Raw genomic sequence first — 14,134 nt, 5'->3', positions numbered from 1 at the left:
TTTAATTGTAGACATTTTTTGGAGACCATCCCACTAAGAATGTATTATTGAACACACAACCATGAATATGTAAGTTCCTTGGAACTTATAAGTAGTCTTTTCTCTAAAGGCTAATTTCTTTTTTTATGAAATAGCTTTGAGAAATATGAATATTGTGGAATCATAGTGGTCGACAATTGATAGCATTTATGTCTAAATAATATCTAGTTAATTCACAAGTTCTTCTTTTCCCCTTATTTTAGGAAATAAGAATCTATTTTGCAATTATGTTGAAGTGGAACAGGTTTTTCAGATAGCTAACTTTTCTGGGAACCCAACTGAATTAACTAAAAACCTTGTACACAGCAAATTTGCATAATGGTTTATTCTTTTATTAGTGCTCTTTCTATAGCTGTCATATCGGTGTATTTGTTTATACACTTACCAGATGTCTATGTTTATCCATGCAAGTTGTCCATTTTAGAGTGTGAATTCCAAAGGATAGATAAATAATTCGTTATATAGTAACTAGTATGCATCCTTGAACACTTAAGTTCAAATTGATGAGCTCATACCTGAAATATTTTTGTAATGATTTATTTTGGTTATTAAATTAAGATAATAGGTAGGAAGAGTTAGTATTTTAAGTTGAGTGAATGTTTACTCAGAAAACCGAATAAATTCCAAAGTATGATCATAGCACTTTTAGAGCTGAAAGGAAAACTAACTAAAAATAATGTAGTTCCAACTTCATACATTACTGATAAGGAAACCAAGCCACATAAAGATGAAGTGGCCAGTGTAGCTAATTAATGATAGAGTTTAGATTAGAAACCAGGCTTCCTGATTCATAATGAAGTCTTTTTACATTTTATCATTTTGTCTTTCCCCAAGAACTAGTATTAGTAATAAATTCACTTAGTCTTTTTGATTAGCTTATACCTTAGCATATTTATTCAAGTCATTCTGGGGTATTGATTGGGTTAAATGTTGGTTTAGACCTAGAGGAGGAAGTGAGTAGAGACTCTTTGCCATACAGCTTCTTATATAAAGAGGAAACTAGCCAGAGCATAATAGAATCTTAATAGCTGCCTGTGCCTATGGCTTCCAAAACAGCTGAAGGTGTTTTGGAACAACATTCAGCGTTAGGCAAAACTGTGAGTTTAGTAACTACAGAGAAAGTAAACGCTCCATCTGTGGAAATCTTCAATCAGAGTCTTTTTTTCCACAAGTATATTTTAGGGGGAATTCTTGTTAAGACACAGGTTGAATAAGACAACTCTGAGTTTCCTTCAAACATTGAGATTCTATGATGTTATTATTGCCCCTTCCAGTGTATTGATTGCCTATAGGTGCAAAGTTTACACTTGGAGCACAATATACCTTTAGGCAAGCAATCAGAAAAATACTGAGTGCATCAAAAAAGCAGGAGGTATTTGAAGTACATATGAAGATTTTATATTTCTTTTCTCTTTCTTCTTTGACTTCATTCAGTACTACAACTTCAACTTTCCCTTTAGTAAAGATGACCCTCAGATCTATTTTCCTAGTCATAACCTTTCATTTGAGTTCTAGTCTCATATTTTCAGCTTTGGAATTAGTCATCTAGGGATGTACTTTTGGCATCTCAAACTTAGTGTGTTCAAAATTGAACTTATCATTACACTCCTGACACTCCTTCAAAAAAAATATTCACATTAATCCTTCTGATTGGTTACCTCTGCTTCAGTCATTTTTTACTTCTGCCCTTAGTCAACTTTCCACGTCCATTTGATTGTCAAGTCCTATTTCAACTTTGATATATCTTACACTCACCTCTTTTTTGCATCATCAATGACACCATCCTACTTCAGGCCCTCATTATATCACACCTAAACCATTTTACTACCTTCAGGTTTACCCTATCTACAGGCTCCCCTCTTACAACTATTCCAATATATTGCTACAAAATTAATTTTTCTAATGCACAGTTCTGAACACATTACTCCTCTTCTCAAAAAGCTTCATTGGCCCCCCACTTTTTATAGAATAAAGTCCCAAACTCTTTAGGTTGCCATTGGAGGCCTTTAATAGTTTGATACCAATCAACATTTCCTATCAAATATCCTATAGTACAACTAAATCAGATTACTCATTGTTCTCTGACTACAACTAGAACTTTCTGACATCATTGCCTCTACTTATGTCATGCTTGAAATTTCTTACCCTCCACATATCTGCTGGATTTCAACCATTTCTGCTGGTTGAAATCCTGTTTATCCTTAAGGTGTATTTCTACCCTTTTGACAGTTTCTTTCCTGATCTTCCTAGCCAGAAGCTACAAAGCTCAAAGCACTTTATGCCTCTTCTCTTGACTTTCACGCTGTTTTGTGTTATATTTAGTTACAAACTATTTTAACTCTTCTATTATCTCCCTATACATACTAGGTACAGCATCTTAACCTTAGAAAGTTCTCTAATAGGTGGGATGAGTTAAACTGTATAATCAACATAGATATATGTATCGTAATATCTCCACCAATAAATAATATTCTATTGATACACTTATTAGAAATTTAATTATTAGGGGTATAAATAAGGTAAGAGTCATAGAGATGAGTTACACTATGGATGAAAAAGATTATAGTGTCAAAATAAATGTAAATAGTAATGCGTGTAATTAGTAATGTAAATAGTAATGAAAATAATTACAACTATGCAAATAAGTCCCATAAAAGAGGAATCTAATAATTGTAGAAGAAAAGGGGGAGGAATGGCAAGAGATGAACACTGGAGAAAGAAATAAAGCAAAGAACATTGGGACAGGTTTGGGAGAAGGAATTCTTGAGGAAGAAAGCCAGTGTAGATGGCTTATATATTTCCCTGACCCTGGAAGCTTAAAGTTCCTGGCCTTTGTGCTGTCTGGACAAGAGGGACAATAAACTTTCTTCTCCACTTTCCCATCTACCTGCACCCTTCCCTCAAAACCTCACTTATGTCAGATTCATTTTCAGTTATTGTTTGATTATTCAGTCCTGTCCAACTCTTTGTGACTTCATGGACAGTAGCATACCAGGTCCTTCTATCCTCCACTATCTCTCAAAATCTGTACAAGTTCATGTTTGTTATTTCTGGATACTATCTATCCATCTTATTTTTTGCTATCCCCTTTTCTTTTTGCCTTCAATCTTTCCCAACATCAGGGTCTTTTCCAATGAGTCCTGTCTTCTCATTATATGATCAGAGTATTCTATAAAGTATCCCTTTGGTTATTTGATACAACATTAAAAATAGAAATTAACTTTAGTAGTATTGCCATTTTTATTAGGTTGGCATGGCCCAGCCACGAGCCCTGATTTCTCCTTCAGCTGTTTCAGTTGTTCTTTATTTCTTTAAGGAGCACTTTGAATCTACTCAAGTCTTTTGTGTGTTTGGGTAGATCAATCCACTGTTACTGTATACATTTTGTAGTTATTTGGAATGGGATTTCCCTCACTATTATTACCACTTGTATTTTGTTATTATTATGTGGAAGTGCAGTTGATTTTTGAAGATTTATACTGTAGTCTTATTTTGCTGAAGTAATTGTCAAATGATTACCACCTTTGCTGATTCCCTAGGGTTTTCCAGGTATACCATGATTTCAGCAAATAAGGATAGTTTTATTTCTTTTTCTTTGTTGTTGATGTTCAGTTATATTTGACTCTTTATGGCCCCATGGATCATAGCATGCCAATACTGTCTCTGGTTTTTTCTTGGCAAATATGCTGGAATGATTTGCCATTTCCTTCTCCAGTGGATTAAGGCAAATAGAAGTTAAGTGACTAGCTCTGGATCATACAGCTAGCAAGTGTCTGAGGTCAGATTTGAACACAGGTCTTCCTGATACCAAGTCCATCACTCTATCCACTGAGCCACCTAGCTGCTCTTCTCTTCTTTACCTAGTTTTATTCATTTAATTTCTTTTTCTTGTTTTATTATTATTGCTAGTATTTCTAGAAGTATATAAAATAATAGTGGAGAGAGTGAACATCCTTGTGTACTCCCAAAATTATTGGAAAAAGTTCTAGTGCATCCACATTACGTATGTTTGCTTTTTGCCTTAGATGCTTTTTATGATATTAAAAAGTTGCTTTATACCTATGTTTCCTAAAGTTTTTAGCATAAGAGAATGTTGTACTTTGATATCAAAGGCTTTTTATGCATATAATGATAATCATGTGGTTTTGGATGTTTTGGTTTTTAAGTCAGTTAATTATGTTGTTTTCCTAATGTTAAAGCATTCTTACATCCCTGGTATAAATCTAACTTGGCCATAAGGAATGATTCCTTGGATAAATCACTGTAGTCTGTTTGACAGAATTTTGTTTAAAATTTTTGATTCAATATTTATTAATGATATTGGTATATAATTTTCCTGTTGTGTTTTATCCTCTGATTTAAATATTAGGACAATGTTTGTTCCATAAAAGGATTCTGGTAGGGTGCTTTCTTCCTCTATTTTTGAATACCATTTCTCCAGTATTGATAGTAATTGTTCTTCAGCGTTCTCCTGTGAATCTATTTCTTTGATAATTCCTTTATAACTAATTTTATATCCTTTTCTGACTTTCAGTTAAGTCTGTCTGTTCTTCTGTCAATTTGGGTATTTTGTATTTTTGAAAGAGCTAGCATTTGGTTTTATTTCATCCATTTAATTATTAAATCCATTATTTCTATGTTTTTCCCTTTTTTACCTATTTCTCTTGTAATTTTAATATACCGTCTTGCATACTTATTTTAGGTTTATTTATTGGTTTTCTAATTTTTTAGAATACACATTCAGTTCATTAGTGTTCTTTTCTGTCTAGTTAATGGAAGTTTATAGGGATATGATTTTTTCACCTGAGGATTATTTTAGCTGCCTTCCAGAAATTTTGGTATGCTGTTACAACATTGTCATCTTATTTTACATAATTATTGATTGTTTCTGTGGTTTGTTCTTTGACCTACTCATTGTTTAAAATGTCATTTAAAAAATCTCTTTGTGTCTGTGTCTTTTGTTTGTGGTCCCTGACCTGATTACTCTTATTATTTTGTTATGGTCTGTAAATGATATATTTAGTATTTCTTCCTTTTTACATCTGTTTGCAATATCTCTGTGCCCTAATTCTTGGTCAGTTTTTGAATGCTTCCATGTGGTGCTGAGAAATATGCATGCTCTTTTGCAATACCATTTAGAAGATGTCATAAATCTTTTAGATCTAATTTCTTCATCGGTTTGTTTAGTTCTATATTTTCCCTTTTGTTTATAGTTCCACGAGACTTCCCTCACACTAAGGGAGAGATGTTGAAATCTCTTGTCACTGTTGTGTTACAGTTTATGTATTCTTGTAGTTCATTTAATGTTTCCTTTGTGAATTTGGATGCTAAGGCATTTGGAGTATAAGCATTTGATTGATTTTTGTCTATGGTTCCTTTTAGCATAATATGGTTTCCTTGCTTATTCTTTTTATGTTTTGAATATTTGTTTATGTGCTGTCTCATAACATGATGGCAACTTTTTTGTTTGGACTCATTTAATGCTTAGTACATTTTTTTCCAACCCTTGATTTTTATTCTGTTTATGTCTTTGGCTTTTAAATATGTTTCTTGTAAGCAACAGATTGTAGGACTTTGTTTTCTTATGCAGTTTCTCATTCTTTTTCCTTTTATTGGATTGTTTAATCCATCGAAATTTAAAGTTTGAAAAGTTAGGTTTATATTTTCCTCAATTTGTCTCCAAAATTGTTTTTCCTCACTTTTTTTTTCCACTTCTACTGTAAACACAATACTATATCTCTTTAATTATTTTAGCTTAATCTTTTATAGCTGCCCTATTTCTACTGGTTTTCTTCCCCTCTCACCCTTAAACCCCCCCTCCCCTGTGTTTTACTCTTCCTAGTTTTTGACTTTTGCTTATTGGTTGCTTTTTCTTTCTAGCTTTTATTTGGTTATTTAGTTCTTCTCTTTCCTTCTTCTCAGTCAAATAGAATCCTTTTTTCTTTTTCCTTCCCTTCAATTTGGTTTTTTTTATTAGTTTTTAAAATTTCATTTTTTTGCACCTTTTTCTCAAAAGTATTTCTTTCACTTCCTTAATTGTTTATCTTGCCTTTGTGTCTATTCTAAACTTTTATTCTTTGGTTCATTGCTCTTATACTTATTTAATTTTTCTTTATTCTTTGTATTCCTCATGGAATTAAATTTTTGTAGTACTTATTTTAGGTTCTGGCTTCTAAAAATGTCCTGTTATTGCCCTATAGAGCTTGTCCCTGGCTTTGTTTATTCTTTTGCACCTCACCCTTAGAGAAACACCAGTTTTTACAGGTGAGAAAAGGGTAGGATTGCCCCAAGGTAGAATTCTTCTTACATCTCTTATTGTACAATGGATTTTTTACCTTTGCTCTCTCATTGGTCATTTTTTACTCCCATTTGCCTTAAAATTCCTTCCCTGGTCCATCCTCCCTCCTCCCCCAACCCCTTCTTCTAGGTGTTGGTTGCCCTCAGGAGCTCCCTGAGGCAGGAAAAGTGATTTCTGTAGGCATCAAATCCTTGTAGATCATACCCATTGTAAGATTCCTGTTTCCTTTTATAGAATATCTCTCTTTGTACATAGGAGCATTATTAGGTGGTACTCCCTCCCGCCACTGAAACACAGTTTCACTCTTTCTTTCCTCCCTATTTAGTCCCTTCCTTTTCTTCTTTGCCCATTCTCCTGTAGGCTCTTTTCTTCCTGAGAGACTATAGGAGTTATTTTACCTTCATTATTAGCCTTTGACTTGATTAGGGTACATCACATTCCCCTCTGTTCTTTTTTCCCTTTCCTTTTTTTTACATACCCTCTCATTTTATAATTTAATCCCACAAAACAGCACTGATTAATCTAAAGACAGCGTATTGTGAGGTTTATTCCATGGTGTTTCAGGTCTGTTTCTCCACCATCACTTCTGTGTGACTTCTGCTTTACTCTTGTCTCCTCCTGTGCATTTAGAAAGAAATCTCTTAATGGTCTCTCTTTTGTTATTTTCCTTGTTTGCTATATTTGTTTATCATTCTTATATTTCTGTGATGGAGGGTGTTTGAGAAACAAATAATCTCTTCAGGTCTAGTTTTTATTAAAAGAATGCTTTGAGCACCTTTTTGTTATTGCAAATTCGTCTTTTTTCTATTTATGCGTAGGCTCGCATTTACAAGATGTAGGCCACTTTGGGCTCCATCTTGAGCTCCATTGCTCTTTGGAATTCATTCCATTCTCTCTTGTATTTTCTGATAAGTGTAGGATAGTCTAGTGTTATTCAAATTTCCTTTATATTTGAATCTCAGTGTCTCTCTCTCTCTCTCTGTCCCCGTTTATTGCATGCAGAAGTGTTCTGGGCAGTTTTCTTGCTTTTTTTTTTTTTGCATTATGATGTTCAGGTTTTTTTGATTTGTTACATTCTTCTCAGAGACTTACAGTTCTTACCTTTTCTGTATGCATCCTATGTTCAAGATCACTGTTTTGTTTGTATGGAAAGCATGCTTTCTTTTAATGCTGTTACTTTTTGGTTCTCTTCTTGTCTTTCCCTGCCTTTCACTTATATGTAATTGCATTCCCATCAGTTATCTCTTTTGTTTCTTCCACATGTTTTACCATCACAGATTCAAGTTTTGTTTGTTTTTAATCCTGGCAATTATTTCTGCTCTGTAGGCCATGAATTTTGCCCATAATTCTCATTTCCCTTTTAAATCCTTCAAGAACAGCATGCTTTGGTTCCTTGCTTTCCTCAAAATCCACAAGGTTCTCTACCTTATTAAGTATTAAATCATTTTCCTTTGTTTTGCATTATTTCTTAATATATCTGAACACTTTTATCATGGGGTAGCTAGATGGTGCAGTGAGTAGAATGCCAGGTGGGGAATTAGGATGACTTGAGTTCAAATCTGATTTCAGAGTCTTACTAGCTAGTGTTACCCTGGGCAAGTCATTTCACTTCTGTTTGCCTCAATTTCCTCATGTGTAAAATGAGGATAATAACCACATCTATCTCCAAGGTAGAAGACAAATGAGATAATAGTTTTAAAGCACATAGCATAGTGCCTGGCACATAGTAAGTGTATAAAAGCTGCATAAAAGTTATTATTATTATTTGATATGAAGGCCATATTTCCTTCTGCTGTTCATGTCTTCGCTGCTTATGCTCATACTCTTTGAGTTTTCTTCTTCCTGAAATCTTTTCTTTTTTCTCCTTTATATTCCACTATTGCTTATTTTCTGTCTCTCTCCCTTTTAATGGGAGTTTCTCTGTGGCCTGAATAATGATAATGATGATAAGCTAACATTAATGTAATATGATATACCAGACACTGTGCTAAGCATGTTGCAATTATTGTCTCATTTGATCCTCATAATAACTCTAGGGACTGCTATTATTATCTCCACTTTACATATGAGGAAATTGAGACAAACAGGGGTTAAGTGACTTGCCCAGGGTCACATAGCTAGTAAGTGTCTGAAGCCAGATTTGAACTTCAGATTAAACAGGAGGTCTTCTTGACCTCCAGGCACGCCCTCTATCCACTGTTCCACCTAGCTTTCCATCACAAAGCATCTTGCCCTCTTGGGTAGTTCAGTTTAACAGTCTAGGTCTCTATCCTAGATGAGTTTTGAGGGGACAGAACAGACCCCAGGTGGATGCTGGGCTCTTTTTCTCAGGTTTAGTGGAGTGTCACACTACCCCACACACATATGTCTTGCTGCATTCCCTCTCTTCCTCAGTTCTCTGTACCAAAAGCAAACAGCATTCTCCCACTGAGCAGATTTCTGCCATTTGTGGTTTGGATCTCCAGGGTACTGAGAAAGGGATGAGGGTTAAGTCATAGATTTGAATTCTTATTACAAGGTGGGACATACATCCTGCCCTGTTCCCTCTGTTCGTTTGTACTCCTGAAAAGCTCTCTTATATCACAGAGTTCTGCCAGAGGTTAATTGTGGCCTACACAAAATTCTGATCTTTGGGGTTTTTTATATCCTCACCATTGGGAGAAAGAGGAACAGTCAGTTGGAGCATGGAGTTGAGCTCTATTACAAGCCTGTGGGTTGATGTCTGCAGCGTTGTTTCTAGCAGCATACTGGGAAATGGGGGGAAAGGTTCTTAGTAAGAACCCCGTAGAGCTTGGTTCATGGAGTTTTTACCTTATTTGAATTCTTGGTGTCCTAGACCATGGAGACAGCTAAAATGGCTTTATTTCTGATTTTAGAGGTCATAAGGATCGGATAAAATGTCTAGCCTTCAATCTGTGTGAATTTATTTTATATTCAGCAACTTTACGGAATTTACTCTTTTAATTTTTAACTATCATTCTGGAATTCTGAAGTTATATATCATCATCTGCAAAACATGATAATTTTGTTTCTTCTTTGCCTATGCTCATTCTCTCAGTTTCTTTTTCTTGTCATATTGCTATAGCTAGCATTTTTGTCACTAATCACATAGTGCTAGTGACAGTAGACATTTTGCTTTACTCCTGATCTTAATGGAAAACTCTCTAGTTTGTCCCTGTACATAGGGTAAGCATACAGGTATCAACAAAATTTCTGTAAAGAACCAGATAGTAAATGTTTTAAGATTTGTGGGCCAAGAGACAACTTTGAGACTATTAAGTTGTTACTTACATAACAAGAGAGAAAACAAATTTCCACAGATTTTTTACTAAAATAAAAATATAATTATAATAACTAATTATAAATTATTTGTTATACAGATCTAGTGAGAAGAATGCAATTCTTTGGGGGGGGTATAACCACTTAATTAGGGTTCAAAGTTAGTGTCCCTCTTTATCAATATCAGTTTCAAACATTCATCAGCTATTGCTGATCTGTAATGAGATTTTATGTATTTTATCTTTGGAAATGTTTTTTTCACATAGATATTGCCTAACACTGATCATTTGATTTTAATTAAACATATTCATCACTTGGAAGATACTTACAAAATGCTATTTAATTCTTCTCTTGATATTTGCTTTTTAGCATGTCATTATATTACAGATTAATCACTTCCAATTGAAAGTTAGGTGTTATCTGCTCAATTGCACAATTAAATGTATTTTGAAATATAGAAATTTCTTTAATATTTTCATTGAGGTCTACCAAAGGCTGCTGGAACTGTAATTTGAGCTCAGAAAACATATCTGCTGCAAATGTGTAAGAGAATGGATATTTTACTTCTTGTTTTAACTTTTGATAGCATGGAAAGTATATAAAGCAGCTTGACGTCATTATTTGTGAATCAAACATTAGTTGCCATCAAATTGCATTTTTGCAGCATGTTTCACATATAAATTTCATTTTGCCTTGCAATTTTAGGTTGAATTCATTAAAAAACATCAAGTATATGGCAAAAACTAATCTTGAAAGCCATTCAGTGTTCAGTCATGGTGGTGGAAGCCAATTCTCATTCAGAAAAAATTCAATTTCAGCCTGAGCTCAAAAAATTGTCATAAAACCTTTTTTTTCCTTTTTCTTGTTTTGACATAATGGAGGTGCACCAGTACTAAAAATAAAATAAAGTATTGTGGCACAGTGATACACATGTCACTTGAAATACTATTATAATTGTCATTGCAATTTGTAGTGTGCTACACAGTATGAAGCGATAAGAGCGACACATACTGTCTCTGTCTCAAATACTCAGCTCTGTTGTTGTAGAGTGAAAGGAGCGCTAAACAATATGTAAATGAGCATGGTTGTGTTCCAATAAAACTTTATTCATGAACACTGAAATTTTAAATTCATATAAATTTTATATTTTTACATTTAAATTGTTGGTTTTTATTATTATATAGTTGGGGGCAGATAGGTGACACGGTGGATAAAGTTGAGTTCAAATCTGGCTTCAGACACTTACTAATGAGCAAGCTATTTAACCCTGTTTGCCTCAATTTCATCATCTGTAAAATGAACTGGAGAAGGAAATGGCAAACCACTTCAGTATCTTTGCCAAGAAAACCCCAAATGGGGTCACAAAGAGTTAAACATGACTGAAAAATGCCTGAATGTTGGGCAAAATAGTTTCTAAAATATCTTTCTTCATTTGTTATGAATTTCTTTTTTGTTTATTTTTGATACTGATAATTTATTTTTCTTCTATCTGGATTTATATTTTACTGTTTCATTGGAATTTTTTTTGGGGGGTGGCGGTTATTTTAGCTGCTAGTCCAATTTTGTTCATCTGTTCCTTCTTTTGTTTATGAAAGTATTTGGAGTTATAAAATTTCCCCAAATGGCTGTTTTGCCTACATTCCACAAGTTTTGATATGTTGTCTTATTGCCATTCTCTTTAATGACATTATCTGTCATTTTTATGATGTGGGTTTTTTTTTTCCCAGCTAGGCAATGGGGTTAAGTGATTATGGTGTGTTTTTTGACCATCCATTCTTTAGGATTAAGTCAATTTTTCATCCTTTCTTCAAATAGCGCTTTCCTGCATTGTAGTCAGTAAAGGATGTGTTTAATATTATTCCTTTCCAGCATTTGTTTGTGAGGTTTTTATTCCCTAATACATAGCCAGTGTTTGTAAAGTTGCCATGCATTGATGAGAAATATGTATACTCTTTTATACTACCATTCAGTAATCACCAGAAATCTATCATATAGAATTTTCTAAGACTCTTCATATTCTTAACTTTTTCCTTTTTGTTTTATGGTTAGGTTAATGAAAGGAGTACATGAGGTCCTCCCACTATTATGTAGTTTTCCTATCTGTTTTTTTACTGTAACTCATTTAGCTTTTTCTTTAATTATTTAGATGCTGTACTATTTGGTGCATATGTGATAAGTATTAAAATAAATTCATTGTCTGTGACAATGTTTCTCAAAGGTTTTAGTCTGAGATCTCCTTTTGTTGTTGTTCAGTCATTTTTAAGTAGCGTTTGATTCTTCATGACCCCATTTGGGGTTTTCTTGGCAAAGACCCTGGACTAGTTTGTCGTTTCCTTCTGTAGCTGATTTTACAGATGAGGACAGGTTAAGTGACTTGCCCAGAGTCACACACCTAAATGCCAGAGGCCAGACTTGAAGTCAAGAAGATGAGTCTTCTTGATTCCAGGCTTGACACTCTATCTGCTGTGCCACTTGGCTGCCCCTACATTTCCTTTACGTTCTTAAAAATACTGAGGACTCTAAAGAGTTTTCATTTGTTTGGATTATATCTACCAATATTTAACATATTAGAAATAAAAACTGATCATTTAAAAAGACTTATTAATTTATTTAAAAATAATAACAAATGTATTCCACGTTCCTATAAATAATATTTCTGTTTTTAAAAAAACTTTTCCAGAACAACAATAACAAAAAAATAACAGTGAGAATGGCATTATTTTACATTTTTGTAATTCTCTTTAGTGTCTAGTATAACAGAAGACAGTTGGATTCTTATATCTGCTTCTGCATTCAATCTATTGTGAAATATTTTGGTTGAAGAATGTGAAGAAAATCTGGCCTTATGAAGATCTCTCTATTGATATGCATAGATAGAAAATGTTAGATAGTTGCAAAATGGAGGAGTATTTTAATAGTCTTTTCATATAATTCCACATAATCTTCTTAGATACTGCAGCCCAACTTGACAGATGGTAGTTTCTTAAAGATTAATTGCAATGTGGAGTCTTAAATCATATCAGTGAACTTTTTGTACTTTGTTACCAAAATTCACTACCATATTAATTCACTGAGTTATGCAGATCTTTTAAATGTTGACACATTTCTTTATATAACATCAGAAAACTTTATTCATTAATATTACCACTGATCTCATCAGGAAAGTCTTTTAAGTGTTGGGAAGCTGTCAAGGTCACAGTGGCAGATAAAAGTTTTCCAAAATTCCATTTTTCACTTGAAAGCTCAAATTTTATAATTGGCAACAAATATTGTGAATTGTTTTCCTTGATGTGACAAGCTCACTTTTTTTTCATTTTTCAAAAATATATCCAAATATATATGTCTGAATATTCAAAGTTTGTCAGTTGTTCTTTCAAGTAAAAATATTGTTTGTTCCATGAAAAAGCAGCTAGTTTAGTTTATAACTCAAACAATTGCACAAGTGCTTGAGATTGTTGTATTTCAGTATGTAACAGAAGTGCTTTATTTATATTTCACATTTCATCTCACAGAATAATAAAAATATCTTATTCAATGGTCTAAATTAAATAATATTACTAATTCTTATTGTATCATTAAGGACATTCTTAAGTGAAACTAGCACTTTTTTTCAACTGTGTGATGGTAAAGAATTCAGTTGTCTATTAGGAGAGTTTGGTTGCCACTACCCCAATTCATGTTAAGAGTATTGGCAATATATTTGTTCGAGGATAACCCATGAGATTCAGAAAAGCACTTTGAATATTTAGTACCACTTGTATTTGTTGCCATATATTCACATTATAGATTCAATGGTTAGTTGATGCTGATGGAAAAATCCTAACAAAATAGCAAGTGTTACCACACATGTAGATTTGTCCCTCTATAAGGCAAAAGTACAATTCTATGGAGGAAATATTAACTTAATCTTCATGTGTATAGCTAAATCTTTAATTCATGGATCATGGAACCTCTGAAAAATTCTATTATACACTTATGAGAGAAAAAGGCAATAATCAGTATCATTATGAAAATAGTTTTTACCTTACAGACCTCATGAAAGAGTCTTGGAGACTTGCAGGGGTCCATGGACCACATTTTGAGAACCACTGGTCTATGATAACTTTTAGCAAAATGAAATTTACTCATTTAACTCTTTTGATCAAGTCTGTTTTTACTATTGTCTTGGCTGAGATCATGATTGCTAACTCTTTTCTGAGTTCAGTTTGAGATATAATAGTTTCTATTCTAGTCCCTTATTTTAACTCTGTTAGTCTCTATGTTTCATCTTTGTTTCTTATAAACAACATATTGTTGGATTCTGCTTTCTGATTCATTCTGCTATCCTTTTGTGTTTTCAGGGCAAATTCGCAGTTATGATAATTAATTGTATGTTTCCCTTTACCTTATTTTCTTGTAGATTTTGTCTTTTTGATCTCCTTTCTTTCTTTATTACAGTTCTCAGCCTTTCTTTCCTTTTAAACTACTTCCTTCATTTCTTCCTCTAAGCTTAGGGTTTGTTTTGCTTGTAAATAATCT

At 33.4% G+C, this 14,134-nt stretch overlaps 1 protein-coding gene across 6 annotated transcripts in view; it reads left to right on the top strand.

The window, feature by feature from the left end:
• KIZ (kizuna centrosomal protein) overlaps window positions 1-14,134 on the top strand; it is a 212,402-nt gene that overhangs the window by 73,747 nt on the left and 124,521 nt on the right. The window lies entirely within an intron of this gene.

The sequence above is a fragment of the Phascolarctos cinereus genome, unplaced genomic scaffold (genome assembly GCF_003287225.1).
Source record: "Phascolarctos cinereus isolate Bilbo 61053 unplaced genomic scaffold, phaCin_HiC Scaffold_2;HRSCAF=192, whole genome shotgun sequence".
Classification (NCBI taxonomy): Eukaryota; Metazoa; Chordata; class Mammalia; order Diprotodontia; family Phascolarctidae; genus Phascolarctos; species Phascolarctos cinereus.
The sequence above is the reverse complement of the archived record's forward strand: the minus strand, read 5'-3'. Positions and strand labels throughout refer to the sequence as shown.